This window comes from Protopterus annectens, chromosome 3.part0, assembly GCF_019279795.1.
Source record: "Protopterus annectens isolate FY-2018-M chromosome 3.part0, PAN1.0, whole genome shotgun sequence".
Classification (NCBI taxonomy): domain Eukaryota; kingdom Metazoa; phylum Chordata; order Ceratodontiformes; family Protopteridae; genus Protopterus; species Protopterus annectens.
Window position 1 is genome coordinate 1,339,418,187 of NC_056731.1, and position 20,000 is coordinate 1,339,438,186.

A 20,000-nucleotide genomic window follows, 5' to 3' on the forward strand; every position below is an offset into this window, starting at 1 on the left:
GGAGTGGAGTTTCTCATTTAGACTCCTAGCACTGAGCAGTAACACCTTTAGATTTTCTTGATTTTGATTTGATATGTCAGAAGTACTTTGAGTTTGGCATTGCCTAAAAAGGAAACTATTGGAGAGGGCAATGTTTTAGCTAATATATGAAAGCCTATAGGAGAGAGGTGCAGACCATCCTTGGCAAAGCAGCGTGGTCTACTGACCATCTCCCTCCATGCTGACAAATATTGCACCCCATAGAATGACTCCAGAAACTAAGCCAATTATTAAAGTCAGTCATCTTCTGTTCATATTTTAGCATCATCCTTGGAGAAGGTAAAATGCTGCTCAGTGCTAGGGTCATGCCAGTCTGGGATACATATTCAAAGCACTCCATGATGTCTGTCTTCATATAGTCTAAGGAGGTATGTCTCAGGTCATTTACTCCCACCTGGACTATGACTAAGTCATACTAGTACTTGTAGTCCAGTGACGTGAGTATGTATGTCATTTGGCAGATATTGGTCCCTGATAAGGAATTGACCCTGACTTTCTCCTTATTCAGCTTGGTGAGAGGGATATCATTGCATCTCACAATGGCATCTCCGAGGACCAGAATGGTGGATTGTGCAGTGGTTTGCCTTATGGGCTTAGAAGTAGGGACACCATGGCTTGCTGTGTTCATGTGGGTGTTGTTTTGAAAGAGTGCATTCAGGAAATGCAGTACAGTGTGACATATGGTGAAAAGCACACAGTAGCATAGATGTGTTCTACATTTGTTACAAATGAAGTTGTGCAATCCTCACAAAACTGGTAATAGCAATAAATACATACATACATCTTACATATAGATAACATAACAGGAATTCACTCACATAGGGAGTGCTAAAGTTATAACACAGGGATAAATACTTCAGCAGTCAAAGAAACAGCAAGGTGACTAAAGGTAAGCACTTTAAAGAATATCCCATAATGACATGTGAATCATGATCAGTCTAAGCAGTCTGCATGCAGAGCAGTATAGCATATATTATTGCAGGACTGACACCAATTTCACAGTATTAAGCTATATCTCTGTTCCTATGTGTTATATTTTCAGTCCTGAAATGTATGAATGAAAGTCATGAAACTCATTCATACATACAGTATAGTGTATGTATTAATATACCTTCTTATAATGCCACATTGTAGCCACAATAATCCATGTGTAATATATTTACCATCAGCATAGCAATCAGTAAAGTGTACTTTACAAGTGATATAACAGTGCCCCATTAGACTAACTGATGTGTGTGTGCATATCGCTGACGTACTGCTCACAGTTATATTGGGAGGTGGGAACCTAAAATCTAGATATAATGAAACTGACATCAAACAGTAATGGATACCACAGAGGCAAGCACATTTAGCAGTATTGTTACAACAGGTATAATTTGTCATTGCTTTGACCTTCTGACATCACAGAAGGCCAAAAAATGTTAAACATCAATGGCTACCTATACTACAAGGAGATAGAAAGTAGCACCAAATGTTACTGGTGCTGAAAACAGCATGTTGAGAGGGGAGATCTTGTTATCATTTATGAATATAGCTTGGCAATAAAACGTACCTTGATGACATCTGTGCATGATAGGGCATCACACTCTGGGGTCTTTTCATGTGAAGTGTTGAGCGACTGCTTACAGGATGTGCTGTCAGACATAGTTGTGTTAATGCATTTAGGGAAATGTATGCAATATACCATACAAGGGCTCTATAGATAACAAGTGAATATAAGCACAGTTATGTGCCAAGAGAAATGTATGACATTGATGAGGATAAGTCGAATCTGCAGAGTGGAGAATTCATACATAGAAAGCCTACTGATGATAAAAGCAATATACCCATGTTGTTACTGACAATTTTATGAAAACATCCATGATCTGGCAAGTTGTGAGATGTTGATCATTGATGGCACCTTTATAGTCAGTGGTGCCACTATGCTTCAGCTGTACTCAACACATGGCTGTATAGAAATAACAGGATGTTATAGGAGTTTTACATTTATTATTATTCTAATGACATCTTTGTCATTGAAGGTGCATAATAAATATTATGCGGACAGGAGTCCTTGACATGTTTGCGTAATGCTCAGTGGTTGCAAAACCAAGGCACATCATTTGTGACTTTGAGCCAGCTGCTATTACAAGTTTTTGATACAATTTAAGTGACTCTAACTTGACAAGTTGTTTTTTCCGCTATCACAGAAGATATGGTGTAAAGACCAAAACCTTGAGATAGCTGCATGTTATCATAACAATGTGTAAGTTAGACAATTTGTGACGCAGCTGCTTGCTTTAGCTTTCATTCCCAGAGGGGAAATATCACACACATTTGTAAAGGTTTGCTAAACAGCATGCACAAATTCATGTGTGCTACTATCATACTTTGTGCAATGCTACACTCTGGGAAAGAAGAAGTTTTGTACAAGATTCTCCACTACTCCAAGGTTGTCACCTGTCTTTCTACCTTTGTTTTGGTCTGTGTATTCTGTGCACTCTGCAGGATTATCAAGATTCCAGAACCTGATAGAAAGATGGCACAAACACCTTGTCCAAGGGGAATGTTAGTGTTTCAGTTATGCAATGCAAGATAGAACAAGCCAAACTAGATCAGATTTGTGTAAAACTATCTTCCAGTGATCCATGACCACCCAGGAAATGCACCTTAGACAAGGAGCAGATATTATGTCATATCCGAGATAACAGAGTTACCCCATCAAGGAGTTTCACCACCTGCTATCTCTGAATTTAAACAGCTGAGAAACAGCAATGCTTATATGTGCTCATGGATAAGCTGACAGTGTAACATATATCCATGTGCATGAATCACGTGTCCTAATTATATGCTGCAATAAATAATGTTTCCTGTGTTTCAACATTTCCTGAATGGCATAACATACTAGTGCAACACTATTGTACAACATCCAGTTTAACTGATCATGTCATTCTTTTACATGTAAGTGGAAGTTTGCAAATAGATGCTTCTCAGGTGCTCTACAGTTTTGCTATGTGCTGGGCAGCAGTACATTATGACTTCCAAAGTATATGTAAACTGACTTATATGTGTAACATAAGAACTGCAACTATTAGTAAACTGGATGGGAATCCGGAAATTCATCCCTGGTTTGGCACCTATGTCTCTAATGGACACAGGTAACCTGTAAGTGGTTCATCTCCAAAACCCCTGCTTACATTTATCAAGGGTATCAGAACTCATCAGAGATTTGGGATGCATGGCTAGGCTTAAAAAGGTCCTTGTGGTTGTTAGCCTAGTAAACACCTATGAACCTATGAACCTATTAGGAAGTTTTATCTGCAGTAGAGTGTATACAGTAGGCACACATCTTGCACGTATTGTTATAATTACTTTAAATTTATCTTTCTTATAATATTTATTTTATTTATTTTGCCATTATAAACACAGAACTTTTTCAGTCACAATTTCCTCATTAATATCTCAATTAAATACATTTTATAAAACATCACATGACCGACATCAGAAAAAAACGAAACCCTTTACAACGTTTTTAAGTTTCTCTTTTTTAATATAGGTTTCAAAGATAAGCCCAGAGATTCAATAAACTCCCTGTAAGCTCAGCACAATGCCTACACAGACTTTACATGTTAGCAAGATGAGCAGCAGTGCTAATTACATATGCGTGCTGCACATTGCGCTTACATGAAAACAAGTGTGGTTTTAAGGCCAGCAACAGTGTTGCCAGCCAGGAAACCATATAAAGCAACATGAACACCTGCAGATATACAGACATGTTTACCTATGGGCAAACTAATTCTGCTGGATTGGACGGACAGCCAAAATCACTACCAGGGCTTAATATAAGGCAATGCATAAAGTTCTAACAAACCATGAGCAAGTGCACTCAGTGCAGAGTACTGAGCTGACCTGTTTTAGGCATAAAGAATAAATGGTTTGGTGGTGATCAGCAAGGGTACAGAGACAGCATTATAAATAATTATTTTGGGGAAGTGTGTATATTGAAAAGGGTCACACAGATGAATTATAGGAATGAACACAGAGGAAGAGGACTAGTGAAACATGGTAATGTACAGCAGATGAAGGCATATCAGTGTATGTAAACCACAAAGATAAGACAGTTGTAGCATGAACAGTAATCACATAGCTACATAATACAGTACGTACTGCTGTTTACACCTCCTTTGTGGATATACACCTCCTTTGTGGGTGTAGTCATGTCATGACATAGTTATTGTATATGATGTGACTGTCACAAAAGGGGACATATCAATGGAGAAGTTTTTTTGTGATATAAGCATCCTGATGTGATCACTGGAGAGGACATTTATCAAGGACGGTATATACAATACGGGTAGGTGCATATTGTGAAGATGTACAAAATGACTTGCTTGAATATGAATGTATTGTCAGCATAGGTCTCAACCAAACAGGACACATAGCAACTGGCTTAAGGAAAACAGTAGACAGAAGCATGCACAATCATGGACAATATTCGAATAATACCACCATTAATCTGTCATTGACATAAAATATGTGATTTTGAGGTATTATACATGGTTCTGCAGGAACACAGTTGTACAACTGTCACGATTTGTCAGGAATCTATAAGGGGAATCAGGCACACCTTCCTCAAACATTAACATCTTTTGGAGGTGCTAAGAGGGATACTTTTACAGCTGTAGTTTAAATTACAAGCAATTCTGGCTGGTTCACAGGTTTTCATGGCATATGTATGCCACAATCCACACCTGCACAGATGGAAGCCATGCCATCAACCTTGTCAATTGTGTGCATCACAGGAGTACGTATCACACATGCATCTTGTATAACACCTTGAAGGGAAGTCTGCACTGTCAACTCCTAATGGTTTTGCAGCAGAAAGAATAAATAATACGTAGGTATGGCTGATAAGATATGTGGGAGCTCACTGTGGCAAAAGTGATTCACTTGAGTAAATCATCCCTGGAAGATGTGTTGGGAGGTATATGCAAAAAGGGTGTATTGTACTCAGTTATTGGTGTGATGAGGGCTAAGAACAATGGGACTATAATGACCTTTGATGTGGATTCCCTGCACATACTGAGGAGTTGCGCTGCATACAAGGGATTAATCACCACTGTGGGCACATGCTGGTGGACATTCTGCATAAAATTTACCTGAGTACACAGGTCACATACCACTTGGTCTGCTCATAGGGGTGTGCTGTCTATATTGTATTTATCTTGTGTTTTTGTTTTATTAAAGGAATTAATCACACCATGATTTTTGTTCATCTATTGTGTCTCCATGGCTCTCCTTTGTGTTTGTTAATATTGTTTTCATTATACCAATACAAATCTTGGATTCAATGATTGTGCATAATTTGCAGTCCTCCACAAAGCTGGTTAGACAAAGAATGTATAAATTAGTCTTGACTTCTGTGACTTAAATAGTGAACAGGAAAGGGCCTAGTACAGAATCCTGAAGTATAGACCTGGTCACTGGACTCTAGATAAAGGTTACTTTACACACTTCAACATTATCTGTCATGTATGTGAGCCATCTGTGTATCCATTTGGTAATGCAGGTGTTTCTGCCCACTTGAGACAGTTTATCTCTAATACCTGAGTGCCTTGGTCAGGTCAAATTATGCAGGATGACAGTGTTTTCCTCATGCATGCCCTTAGTGACCTTCTTGAAGACATCAAACAGATGTAACAGACATTGATGTAGTCTTAACAAATCAAGCATGAGTTTGGTACAGAGTCTGGAGATTACCTTTGTCACTTTTGTTAAGGTCCATGATGACTTGGTCTGACTCACAGATGAGGAGAGTCAGGAGTATATGGGTCTATAACTCCATGGATCAGGTGATGCCCCCCCCCCCCCCACACACACACACACACAGTCAGATGAATGACTGTTGCTGTACATCTGTCTACCAGAACATAGGCTGACCGGAGGCTGTGTTGAATTAGGGATCCAGCTGTGTCTGGTAGGTCAGATTTTAGGTCACACTATATGCAACCTGTGATGTTGTCAGGGCCCACTAATTCTGTGTTACTAGCCATAGAGAGTGCAGAAATGAGCTGCCTAACTGAGAAGAAAAACTGAGTAATGTTTGCATGTATACGCTGCCTGATGGCCAGTGGTGAAAGGGGGGTGATGTGTGAGACAAACTGTCAGCTAGCAGACTATTTTCTCTGGTTGAGTATGGCTGGTGGCATCCACAAACAGCTCTGCGCTTAGTCATGTATTTCCTTAACATTTCAAATTTATTGAGATAAATGATTTGTGAAAATACCTCTAAATACAACCTTGGTCATGTATCACATTCCACACACTGGTATTGTTCACACAGTCATACAACTGTACCAGTGTCATGTAATTACATCAATTGCACAACATATGCCTATATGTATTTCATGGTTCATAGGTTCTTAGGTTCATACTAGGCTATCTGCCCTAGGGCATTTATAAGCCTAACCTGAGTGTGTGTGGCTTTCGCCACCCCTTGGAATGAGAATACTAAGCCCATTTAGGGTTTAGTTTACTGTGCCTCTATCTAGTAGTGACACAGAAGTGACCCCCGGTGTAAACCTACGATCTCCCATCCACTCGTCAAGATTTCTCTTGAAGAGGGTCAGTGAGGGGCTCTGCCTAACATGGACTGGGATTCTGTTCCAGAGTGTAGGGAGCCTCTGGGTTATGAATCTGTCCCTCCAGCACGTCCTATTTATTTCTGTGTTGAGGTTCAAATCTCTCGCTCTCGTGGCTCTGGTGGATTTGGATTTTCTGAGTTGGAGCATGTCCATTAATTCCGGATTGGACATGGCCTTGTACGTCAGACATAGATCGCCTCTGAGTAGGTGGTATGCGACTGAATAGAGCTGGAGTTTCTTCAGCCGGGCAGCATATGACAAATGTTTGAGACCCTTGATCCTCTTGGTGAGGTACTTTTGGGGTCTTTCTAACTGCTGCAGGTGTCGGGTAAGGTACATCCCAAATGGGGCATTGTACTCAATTATGGGCCTGATAAGGGAAGAGTACAGGGGCACAATGACCTCTCTTGATCTAGATGTGAATCCTTTCATGATAAGGTGGGTAATATAGAAGGTCTTCCCAACCACCTTGGAAACGAGAGTGTCAAATGAGTGGTTACTGTCAACTTGGGTCCCTAGGTCCCTTCTTCCATACTTAATGGATTACCACCTATGTGGTAATTTGTGGGTGCTTTGTTTTTCCCAAAGGGTATGACTGTACATTTTTTGGCGTTCAGTTTAAGGCCATGGCTCTGGCACCAGTTATCCATTTCTATGAGGCCTTTCTGAAGGATGCTTGTGTCTGCTGGAGTATCAATTATGGTGCCCAGTTTGCAGTCATCTGCGAACTTTGTTAGCCACAATCCTCCTATGTTTGCTTGCACCTCGGAGAAATAAATGCCGAACAAGAGGGGTCCCAGGACCGAGCCCTGTGGGACACCGCTTGTGACTGGCTTAGAGTCTGACATGGCTCCAGCAATTCTGACCTTGTGGGTTCTGTCCTTGAGCCAGTTTGCAACCCATCTTATGACATATGGGTTTACGTTTAAGCTGGTGAGCTTGTCTATGATGCCCGAGTGGGATATTGTGTCGAAGGCTTTTGCAAGATCAAGGTAGGCTGTGGAACTGCCTTACCCTCATCAATGGCCTTAGTGACTGTTTCAAAAAAGTCGACCAGGTTCAAAAGGCAGGATCTGCCCTTGACAAAGCCAAATTGAGTAGGATCCAGTGTCTGTAGGTCCCCAATGTCTTTGTTTATGAGTTCCATAATGATCCTCTCCATAGCTTTGCAGACCAGGCTCATCAAGCTTATGGGGCGGTAATTTCCAGGGTCCGTAGAAGCACCAAAGCTGTGTTTCAGCAACCTGATGCCATATAATGACATATTACAAGACAACTATTTGTGGCCTATACAGAACACTTCCTGATATAAATGCTAACAGTCAAACAATGGTGCTGCTGACCATCTCAATACTCCTTGAGAATAGCAACACAACTGCACATACAATGAATCCCACAAGGTTGCAATTGAATCAAAACATGTGATATTGATGTGTATATCACAGCATTACAGCATGTGGATGAAACAAGACATATGTGCCCATGTAATCTGCATGAATTTATATTGATGTCTGTCACAGGGCATTTAATGATGGTGGTGAGACACATGCACACCTGTGCCATATTGCAAATGTCACACATGCACACCTGTGCCATATTGCAAATGTCACTGTAATGGTGGAATGAGAACTGTGTAGAATGTTGATCTGTTCCACTACAACAACACATGTTCTAATAAGCCAACAATATGCATAAATGTTTATCACATCATGTCAACAGTACTCAGGAGGCATATTACTACAGCTGTTATAGAAGGAGCATGTAATGAAATGGCAGCAGAGGCTATCAGTACATTAGCTCACATCACAGATTATAATACCTTCTTGTATTCATTCTGTACATCCATATCTCAATGTAGCACATCAATGACAGCAGCATTGACATGTCAAATGTTCATATGGTCATAGGACATTACTAACCTAATGGCCAACATCACATACAATCCTAGCTATTATTATACCATTTCAAACAAACTCCCTATGACTATATGATGGAAGATAATAAAACTATTGTGCATATGTGTGTATTTCTTGGATTGCATTACATACTGCCACTGTCCATATGGGACATGTGCTGGAGATGGCTTGCAGAGGCTCATGGAAGGACTCTGCTTCATGATGTGTGTATGCATATTTGACATGAGGACATCCTCCACTCCTCTGCAGGAAGGAAGTCATGTGGCTATAGGTAAAAAGAGGATGGTGGATGTATAGGACTACATTAAAGATTCTCCTAAGTGGTAGCGAAATGAAGAGCGATTCCAAAGATACAATGACCATAATATACCACCAACCACACATAGCAGTAGACTGGGCCTGATTTGAACAGTACACCTGTATAGGTATAAAAGATGAATGCCAAGCCATGTAACACTAGCACCACCATGTATGTCTGACTTAAACAATGTCACGTTGCACTTTATAGAGTATGATATCATCTGTGTCTGCTGAGAAGAACATGTTGGAAGGCGTACCTGTGATGGATGTGGAGTCACATCTCTGTGTAAAATTGCAGCAAAAATAATATTTGGACATATACACATTCAAGTTGTCTGCTGTCAGATTAGAATCCATATATATCTCTAAGTAAAGTAGCTTGAGAACACAGTACCTGATGTAACTGCCACAGCACAGGTTTGTCTTGAACACTGTCAGAGTCCATATTATACATAATGACATCATCAGTGTATGTTACAAGAAGACACTCAGAGGAGGGTCTGACATAGCTGTGGACTCACATGCCATTCTAAATTTGTCCCTATACTGATTGTTGAATGCACACACAAACCAGTTGACCACAGTGAGAGGAGAACCCCTACCTGACTATCTACAGAGCACAGTACTTAACACAAGTATCACATCACAAGTCTGGATTTTGCAGTGTCAAACAACACTTTATAACTGATATCATCAGTGTCTGGGGAGAAGAAGATTGTAGTAGGAGTGTCTCACATGCTGGTCTAAAATGGACTCTTGAATGTTAATCAAGTGAGCACAGACATACACACCAGTTGACCACAGTCAGAGTAGAACCCCTACCTAGCAATTTACAGAGCACAGTACTTAAAGCAAACACCACATCACAAATCTGGCTTTTATAGTATCAGGCAACACTTTATAGCTGATGACATCAGCAGTGCCTGGTGAGAACAAGATGGCAGTAGGAGTGTCTCACATGGTCCCATGAATGTCAGGCAGGTGAACACAAACACACATACCAGTTGACTGCAGTGAGAGTAGAACCCCTACATAACTATTTGCAAAGCACATTACGTAAGACAAGCATCAAAGCACAAGTCTGACTTTTACATTTCCGTTGCTGTACAATGTGTAGTGGATGACATCATCACTGGATGTTTGTGAGAAGATGTTGTAAAGCCTGAATGAAATGACTGGGTAGCCATGTATGACTGTCAAGACATTAGTTCTGCAATGGACTTTATTGATGCTGCAAAAGAAATGACACAGTGACTCTAGGTTCTTCTTCTTCAAATGAGAGTCTCCTATATTGCGCAATCTTTTCAGAAGTTAGGTAATAGCTTCTGAAAAGATCGCACAATAAAGAAGAATATAATTTGAAGAAAAAGAACCAAGAGTCACTGTGTCGTTTTTTATGATTGCACAGGAGAAACTTTTGCAGCATTTTGAAAAATAAAAATCTCTTAAGATCTATGTTAAGTTTGGAGCTTGACTTGCTGGTTCAATTAGCTTAAAGCTATTCGGACACACATCTAAATTGGTATGGTGGTATCGGTACAAGATACACGCAAGGGAGAGCCTTGGGGTACTGCTCTCATCATAGGAGCTTCTAGGTGCTAGGACAAAAAATTGTATAACTTTAAAAAAATATTTATACTGCTTTCACTGTTTGTGTGATGTTAAATGGAGATCAACAGTCCCAAACAGACAGGAATGCAATTTATGAACTTGGAAGGGTAATGCGACAGTTGGCGTTAGTTTTTGGTTTGGATGCTTCTGTAACTGTTAGATGATTTAACTTTGTAGAAATGTATTAGGGGTATAAATTTTATGATCTGACACATTTTTGTGTGTCTTTACACACTGATAAAAGTAATTTGTACAATGTGGCATTCAAACCTATGTAAAATAAATGAAACCTATTCTTCCACACATGTGCTTGCCAGACGTTCATTAATTAAATATATACATGAGAGAGTGAGGGGTTAATGATGTATGTGTGTGATCTGACAAGGTCCTTGTTTATACATTAATGTGTGTGACTATCATTGAAGTATGAAGTCCATTAAGGCCATAAAAGACAATTATAATTACAGAAAAATAATTGTCAGGTATACTCTCAGTCATACATATAATTCATATAAGCTCCAAACGTTTACATAGTTACTGTTATTTATAATTATGTTTACATTGTTTTTTATTGTTTAAAACTGAGTGGACAAACTAGTTTACAACCCTGGCTTACCTGCATTGTGAATACTAACTTATAACAGCTTTCACAGGGAAGGTTGGACTTCAAGTGTATTTTTGCAGTCTACTGTGCAGCAACTGAGACCTTGTTTATCAAATGTGCTCATTAGCTATGCATATACATTAAAGAGCTGAGTGTTTAACCATCTATGTGTGTGACATGAAAGATCAGAAAATAAATGTTTAATTGTAGAACCATAATTTTACTGATACACACAGCTACACATTTAATATATATATATGATATCCTGTGTATGCTCAATGCACCTGCTAAAGACAGTTATTTCTATGTGTAATTATTTTTCTAATGTTTATTTTTATATAACATAAATTAGAACAGCAGTAATAAAACTTGGGACCTTGCTGTGTTAGAACCCAGGCTCACCTGTATTATAGCCCTTATCTTACACCTGCTGCTAAAGGAACAACTAGACAACTGGTGTATATTTTCACATTCATTACTACATATGTGTACTGACTGCCACACAACACCACTTAGTGTATTTGCATGGTGGCAAATCACACATGATAGAATGTATCCATTTTGAAATTGACAAGTGTCTTGTTGATTTCTGCAGGTGTTCTTGACCTGCAGGTGTTGTGGACTGTCACACAACACCACTTAGCAGGTTTGCATGATGGTAAACAAAAAAAATTAAACAATGTATCCTTTTTCAAACTGACAAAATTGACAAGTGTCTGCCTATTGTCTGTAGGTGTTCTGGAGCAACAGATGTTGTGACTATCGCACAATGCAATCCAGTGGGTTTGTGAGATGGAAATCAGAAAAAGATAATGTATCATTTTTGAAACTGACAATGTCTGCTTGTTGTATGGGCCATTATACCATGTTTGCACAAAAGTAAGCAACGTACAAACATGACAGGCAAAGCTCAACATGCACTATTCTTATAACTAGTGTTTATTAGGTTTCATAATTAAAAGATAAATGTGGGACTTGAACCATGATCTAAGTATACTATATAATGTGCACTTCATCATGTTTACCAGGTGTGCTATACACACACTTGATTCACAGCTGTAATTTATGCAGTCTTTATCATACAAGTAACTTACATTAAATTTAATTTATTTGCCCATTTCACTATGTTTGCACTAAGCCGCATGCCACGCAAATATTAATATTATAAAAAAAAATAAAAGAAAAACATTGCAAAATACATTAACACACAATATAGATTTTTACACAACTCTGGATTTGAACTGTCAGAATAATGAACCTACAAAACACAGTAAGGGTGTCTTATCTTTCTTTGTCACAGAAACAGCTTTGCAGCAGGAATGTAAATCATTGTGTATGTAAGCACGTACCATTTCATCCACAGTGTTAACAACACATATAACACTTTCAATTGCTTGTACATGTGTTACTTACATATTTAGTGCAATGACTTATCACACAACCATTTATGAGTATTGTTTGCACCAATGCAGCTCTGTCTTCTCTTTATATTATGTTCTTTCTTCTCTTATGTGTGCTGTACTCTCAGACATGCAGGTTGCATGGCATTTTGTATCATTGTCATTAATAAGTATGAGAATACTACATGACAGTAATATACAGTTTTCAACAAAGGCAGAGGAGTTTGGCTGTTAGTGAACAAAAAATGAGAAATGTGTGCTACTCGCTTCCATTTAATGGTTTGCTACAATTACTTCCACACTTTGTAAGTATATTCTGGGTGACACACCCACTGCAGGTAAAGGAGTCTGAAATACTGTTGTGATTTCCTTCTCCCTGCCAGTAATCATTCACAATTGCAATCCATTAGCAACTAACACTGAGGAAGTGCCTTCACTATGTTTACGAAGTCAAAATATTGGCATTCAGCAATTCTAATCAGTTAATACTTCATTTGCATCTTCACCATACTCAGAGGCCTGAAGCTACACTATAAAAAGGTAGGTAACCCTGTAGCTATGGAACTTGAAGGTGGGGAGAGTTGTGTATGTGGAGAACCCTGAAGAAGATTGCTATTAATTTGGATTTATCTGCCCAGATGATCTTGTTAAGGTATAATTACATTTTTCAAGTACATGCTGGATTTGTTCATATTACAAGGAAAATATTATATATATATATTTCATCACAAGTGTTATTGCTACAGCTGGTTATCATACACTCTTCTATGCTATTTCAGTGAAATGTAATGTCCTATATTGTCAATGACACAGGGGTGTTAGACTTATAAGATGGCCCATATACACCTCTAGGGGAGTGTTGGGCACATGGAGAAGTGACTGGAAATTGTATAAAATTAACTTTTCTGTTGTAAATGTGTGCATATTTTGTGAGAATTTTTTGAAAGTATTTATAACAATTCACTAATGTGTTAACCCTTGGTTGCTTCAAACTCTCATTTGCCTGTTTTGGAGGGTGGACGAGTCAAATAGCATTTGTGTGTTGCCACAACAAAAGTTGCGTTCAAGAGGTTTGTTCTTGAAATTGTGTAGTCATACAGTTCTTTCTGTGGTAATCAAAACAGTAAAAAGAAGGCCACTGTGGATGGACTTCACTACAACAACAAGTCCAAACAGCAAAAATAAATTTGTAGTGAAGAAACACAGCCGGAGTATAAAACACACAAAACTTAATAGATAAATTTTGTGTGTTTTATACTTCGGCTGTGCTTCTTCACTACAAATTTATTTTTGCTCTTTCTGTGGTAAACAATACATTACTCCATTTTTATTCCTTGTTTTGGATGAAACATTGATTTATGTATGAGTGTGATATGGTACAACCACATATCCTTAATTTTTAATACCTGAACTGTGTGTCTCCAGTGGTTAATAACGAAAATATGTATGTATATATAAGCAGGAATTTAATTATGTATCATTTACGTGCTGTATCCTTCTCTGTTTTATGTCACCTAGGGGTATGGCACCCAACCATATCAATCCACATAAAGCTCCTTTCAGTGAGTTGGAAAATAACGTAATTGTGCAAGCATTTTATTGAGGACATGGGGATATGTGTAACAGAATGCAGATCTGGTACTACATAGTCAATGACATAAATGCCATGGGGGGTGCAGCAGGACTAATGATCAGGTGTGTCATAGGGCCACTGATATGATTTCATCAACCTGGAGGAGAGCAGCTGCAGCTGGCCATGAACAGCTGGCTACAGAGGAGGGGACCTCCTACAAAGCCACCACTGACACCAAATGAAGAATTCCTGTCCATGGTCAGTTATCCAGAGAGCTCAGTAAAAAGTGCACAACAACATGTGATTTATGTTGCTGCTGATTTTTCTGAGAGAACAACTATGTGCCAGGAGGAGCTTCCAGGTAAGCTTCCATATATCACTCTATAACATTTTCTTGTATAGTAAACTATTGAAAGTAATAGTTCATGCTGTTATAGTTATTTATTTATTTTTTTTGGTTGAACCTATTAATAAATTGATACAGTTAGCAACACATTTTTGTTCATTACAAATGAGCTTTGTATAGAAGTGTCAGCCAAGGCTCAGTTAAAAGTATTGTTAATGGACACAGAGGCAAAACTTCTGTCCCCCTGTGTTATTGGACAACACCATTCTCCCAAACTAGTGTGGTGTCATCTACACATGGTAAGCCAAATATTTTTATTTGATTATTGATGACCATTTGTCAGAAATATGCATTTTTCCATATGTGTGCAGTGGGCGTCATGAATGTATGTGTATTGCTGTACCATCTGTGATAGTAGCACCACAGTGTTAGCTTGTTATCATATACTAAATTATAATATAGGTATTAATTTATTTTCTGTGTTTGTTGCTTATTATCACAGGTGATCCTGACAGTGGAAATGTAGGACTCTTATTACCTGATGTCAGAGTATTGGCAGACTTTGATGATGATGGTGGCCCAACAGTGGCACAGTTAGGAGGTGCAGAGGTTGAATCTGACAGTGAGGTTGACATTCAGCCATCCCCTGTATTTTCATCTGACAAAGCAAGTAGGCCTACATATACCTACTCCAGTGAGCCCTCAGATATTGGACAGATGGAGGGTGGCACACTTGATCAGGGTAGTGTGGTTACTGTGGCTTCACTGCTAGTTAGCTCTGGCCATAGCCAAAGTGTGGGTGAGGTACCAGGCAGGAGGGTTGTTAGAGGTGCTTGGAAGAGGCCTGCTGTCCACCCTCCACCTGATCTTAGTGTGTCTTTACATGCCACTCGAAGTATGGTTACGGCCATCATGGAGACACTGGCATGTTCCAATAGGACTTTTGAAGACATGCTTAGGAGTTGTAGATGTGACACAGGCTTACATGTGTGACTGCCTCCAGTGTGTTGCCGATTCAATGGATTGGATGAATGACACAATGGAATGGGTAGTGTCTGTGATGGAACATCTGCTGAGATGGGGATGGCATCCACGTGGATGTAGGTCAGCATTATCATCTGATGTTAGCCAACATGGCCATGTCTGATCATGCTTCGATAGTGGCACAACTTCCACTTCTCTGTTAATGATTGAGGTGTCCACACCCAGACATGGTAAGCCATGGGGTCATGGTCTTGGGTATACTAGTGAGGAGAGTGTGTCCAGCAGACATCAGTCATGTTCAGGTAGTAGCAGCATATCTGACCATGGGCATGGACATGCCAGTGCAACTCCTAGCAGAGCCAGTTCTCACAGTCAGGGATAACAACGATGAACTGTCACTGCTACCATGCATGGCTCACACCAGTCCATCATACCAAGATGTAGAGCTAGCACAGAGCTTAGTTGTGTTCTTGCAGACATCACACACACATTTCACCTTGACTGCCCATACAGATACACACACATAACAATTACATGGATCAGTCATAAGGCTTACAGCTCATTCTGCCTCAGTGGCCATTTGATACTTTATCAAAATTTCTGCCTGTCTGTCTTTCTTACTCACATGCATTCACTACCTTTTGTGTCAGCCTTGGCCCCCTGCCCCCCCTAAACAACACAATGTGCAAATGATGATAACTGTGCCATCTCTTTGATTATATCTTTTGGATTCAGGGATGCATAAGTCTTTTGTCTGATTCCCAGGGTTCATAGCTGACTACTTAGTATATATGTTTTTGTGATGCTCTTTTGAAGAATTTACTGCATTCTTACAGGTTTTTGTAATGTTTGAATATTTAATGCATGAGGCCTATTACTTGATAGAGAACATATCTATTGACATAAGTCAGTGCTGTCACTTATTGATGTAATTGCTGTAAAACTCACCCACCATCTACTTAGTTACATTAGCAAGTAACAGTATGCAAGGTTATGCCATTCATTTGTATTCTTGGACATTTATTTGCCTGTTCCAGGTTTAGCACTTACTTTAGATGTCCAGCAGTTACAACAGTTTTAATTCACGACTGAGTTTGTGTGATGCTAGCAGTACACAGCCATTATATGGGTAAGTAAAGGTTGTGACCCTTGCCTGGCATCAGTGTTACTGTATGTATGTGCATAGGATGAAAGTTCTACCCCCTTATAGGTTCATAGGTTCATAGGTTGGTACTGGGCTATCTGCCTGAAGGCATATATTAGCCCAGCCACGTTGTGCGGTATTCACCGCCCCTTTAGTAGTTCCCTAGACCCTTGTACTAGCAGCTAGTACCCTTGGCACCTATCTAGTAGTGCTGTTGGTGTGATCCCCGGTGTGAACTTTCTGTTACCATCCACTCATCAAGGTTCCTCTTGGTTCCTAGGTGGTTAGCATGTGTTCTATCCTTTGCCTCTTGGCCAGAGCAAGGGCATTTTGTGCACATCTACATCTGACTACACCCACAGCGGCTGGTGGTTTCCTTCTGAATCCGACCTGTGGTGGGATGTGTACCTCTTCCATTGGTGTTCCTGCTGAAGCTGTTTTCTCAGAATAATATTGTGAAGGTTGGCACAGATGGTGAAAATTCAGAACAAGTACAAGGACTGAGGCCTTTGACACAATCCCCCACTCAGGCATCATCAAAAAGCTAACACAACTTGGTATAAATCCCTATCTCATCAGGTGGGTGGCCAACTGGCACACTGCAGGGCCTTCAGAGTCAAAATAGGCACCTCCACCTCCAATAGCAGACCTGTCACTAGTGGAGTTCCCCAGGGATCAGTCCTTGGACCATAGCTCACTGCAGGGCTCTCAAAGTCAAAATAGACACCTCCACCTCTGATAGCAGACCTGTCACTAGTAGAGTTTCCCAGGTATCTGTCCTGGGACCCCTACTGTTTGGCATCTGTTTCTCAGAGGTCCAGGCAAAGACAAAGGGCCTGTAGCTGACCAAATTTGTGGATGACTGTAAGTTGGGTGCTATCATTGACTCCCCAAATGATGTTAACATAAGTGCAAGATAGTCTCACAGCAACTAATGACTGATGCCAAAGTCATGGCCTCAAGCTAAATGCAAAAAAATGTATCATCATACCATTCGGCAAAAAGCAACCTCTATTGATTACCACATCAACAGCAACCCCCCAAGCACACAACTTGTGTTGAGAGACCTGGGCACTCGGGTTGATACCAACCAACCATTTTTTTCACATTTGGCAACAATTTCTATTTGCAGAAAACCGGAGTAGCCATGGGCTCTCCGTGTGGAGCAAGTGTTGCCAACTTAGTCATGGCACAATGGGAACATGACTATATGTCCAACAATTGCCCATTCAAAGATCAGGTGATTTTCTACACTTGTTATTTGGATGATATCTTCATCTTATTCGATGGCGACCAACCTATGAGTGAAGCGTTAGTCAATTATTTTAATTCAACTACACAGTTTTTGAAATTCACTGGTAGTTTTCATACTGAGTCCATTCCTTACTTAGACATTTTACTTTCCAAAGACATTTGTTCCCATAAATACACAGCTAACGTATATAGGAAAGTTACTTATTCCAACTCATTTTTGCATTATTCAAGTTGCCACCCTTTTCATCAAAAGCGTGCGATTGTCAGAGGTCAGCTAGTGAGGGCAGCTCACATTATTACATTAGACAGTGATTTTGTTAATGAATGTAGGCATTTAAGAAACATGTTTTTACATCGAGGGTACCCAGACGAAATGCTCAATGCTATCATAGATGAAGTGTCTTCTAAGCGTCAGTGTCATTTTTATAAACCGATCCTGAATAGAGAGTAGTTTCCCTTATTTGCACTGAAGCTTCAAATATAGAACCAGCTAATGATACTATAAAGAAGCACCCACATGAAAGCCTAGGTGTCACATTTATAACATATAGTCTTAACAGTAGTGAATGCTTCCAGGTATTATGTAAAAACTGGGACTTATTTAAAAATTACATCACTGTTTACCATAAACTTGGTAACCATCCACTAGTGGTTTATAGAAAGGCTAAAAACCTTAAAACTCTTCTTGAACGACACAACATTAAAAAAACAATGACAGCCGGCATGTTTAAATGCCAGGTGTGTCATTTTTGTCAATACATCACTGAATCTAACAGATTCAAAGTTCATGATTACGAATACAAGCTGAATATAAGGGCTAATTGCAATTCAAGAATGGTGATTTATTTAGCTAAGTGCCAACTTTGTGCAGCTTTCTACGTGGGCAAAACAGAACGACGCTTACGTGATCGCATTTATGAACATACTTATGCAATTAGGAAGCAGAAATTGGATAATGCACTAGCCAAACATATTTTAGTCCACTCTGACCATATGTTTAAATTTTTGATCATTGACCAATTAGCACAAGATTTTAGAGGAGTCCCTCTACCCCTTAAATTAGAAGAGCGAGAGTTGTTTTGGCAAATTAGACTTAATGCATATAATGCTCCAGGCCTGAATGAGAATTGTTCTTTAAGTAGTGTACTTAAGCTTAGGAGCCTCAATAGGTAGGCTGTGTGAGGTTATCTTGCACACAAGTTTTACTTAGTTATTTTAATCGATCAGAGCATGTCAGTTCAGCTTTTTTCATGGGCATTGTCTGTTCAGGTTTCAGATTCCTATTTGAGTGTACTATTTGTCATTTAATTATGTCTTTATATTAGATGTATTTATAGTATTCGTAGCTTAGATTGTAAACACTGCATTTAGTATTTTACTTTCACGTACATGCACTAGTGTAGGTTTCATCCATTTGTTTTCATTTCCTTGTTTAGCTCATATAGTAGTTGGTTAGATGCTTTGTATGAATATTGTTATTTGTATTAACTTTTTTATTAAGTTGATTTAGCTTTTGTTTTAAAAAGTTTTTTACAAGTTTAGTTGTGCTCGTTAATTAGGATGCGCTTGACAACTGCGCTTTCACTTTAAGTAGTTAATTGATTGTGAGAGTATTAGCCTAGAGTGTATTTAAACTGTGATTTCCTGTTTTATTTGATCTGAAGAAGTTTGTTCATCGAAATAAACGAAAAGCGCTTAATCATTTAGTTTTGTGCTGCAGCGTGGTTTCGCCTCCGTTTTTTGTTTTTACAGTGGTCAGAAACGTCTTTTACTTGGTTCACTTCATAAGTAAAGGGATTGCATCCAGAAAAAAAAAGAGGTTATTACCGCTCTGTATTCCTCCCTCATTAGACCAATAATTGAGTATAATGCTCCATTTGGGATGTACCTCTCCAAACATCTGCACCAACTGGAAAGGCCACTGAAATACCTCACAAAGAGAATCCATAGCCTCCAACACCTGTCCTATGCAGACAGGCTCAAATCACTCTCACTCTACTTGGTATTATACAGATTGCTCAGGGATGATTTGTGTCTCTCAACAAAACCTGCTGGAGAGACAGGTTTGTCTTCCAAAGGCTGTCCCATCTCTGGAATAGACTTCCCATACACGTCAAACAGAGCACCTCGCTGACCCTCTTCAAGTGCAACCTTGATGAGTGGATGGGAAACCACAAATTTGTCCCAGGGGTTCCACCTGTGTCCC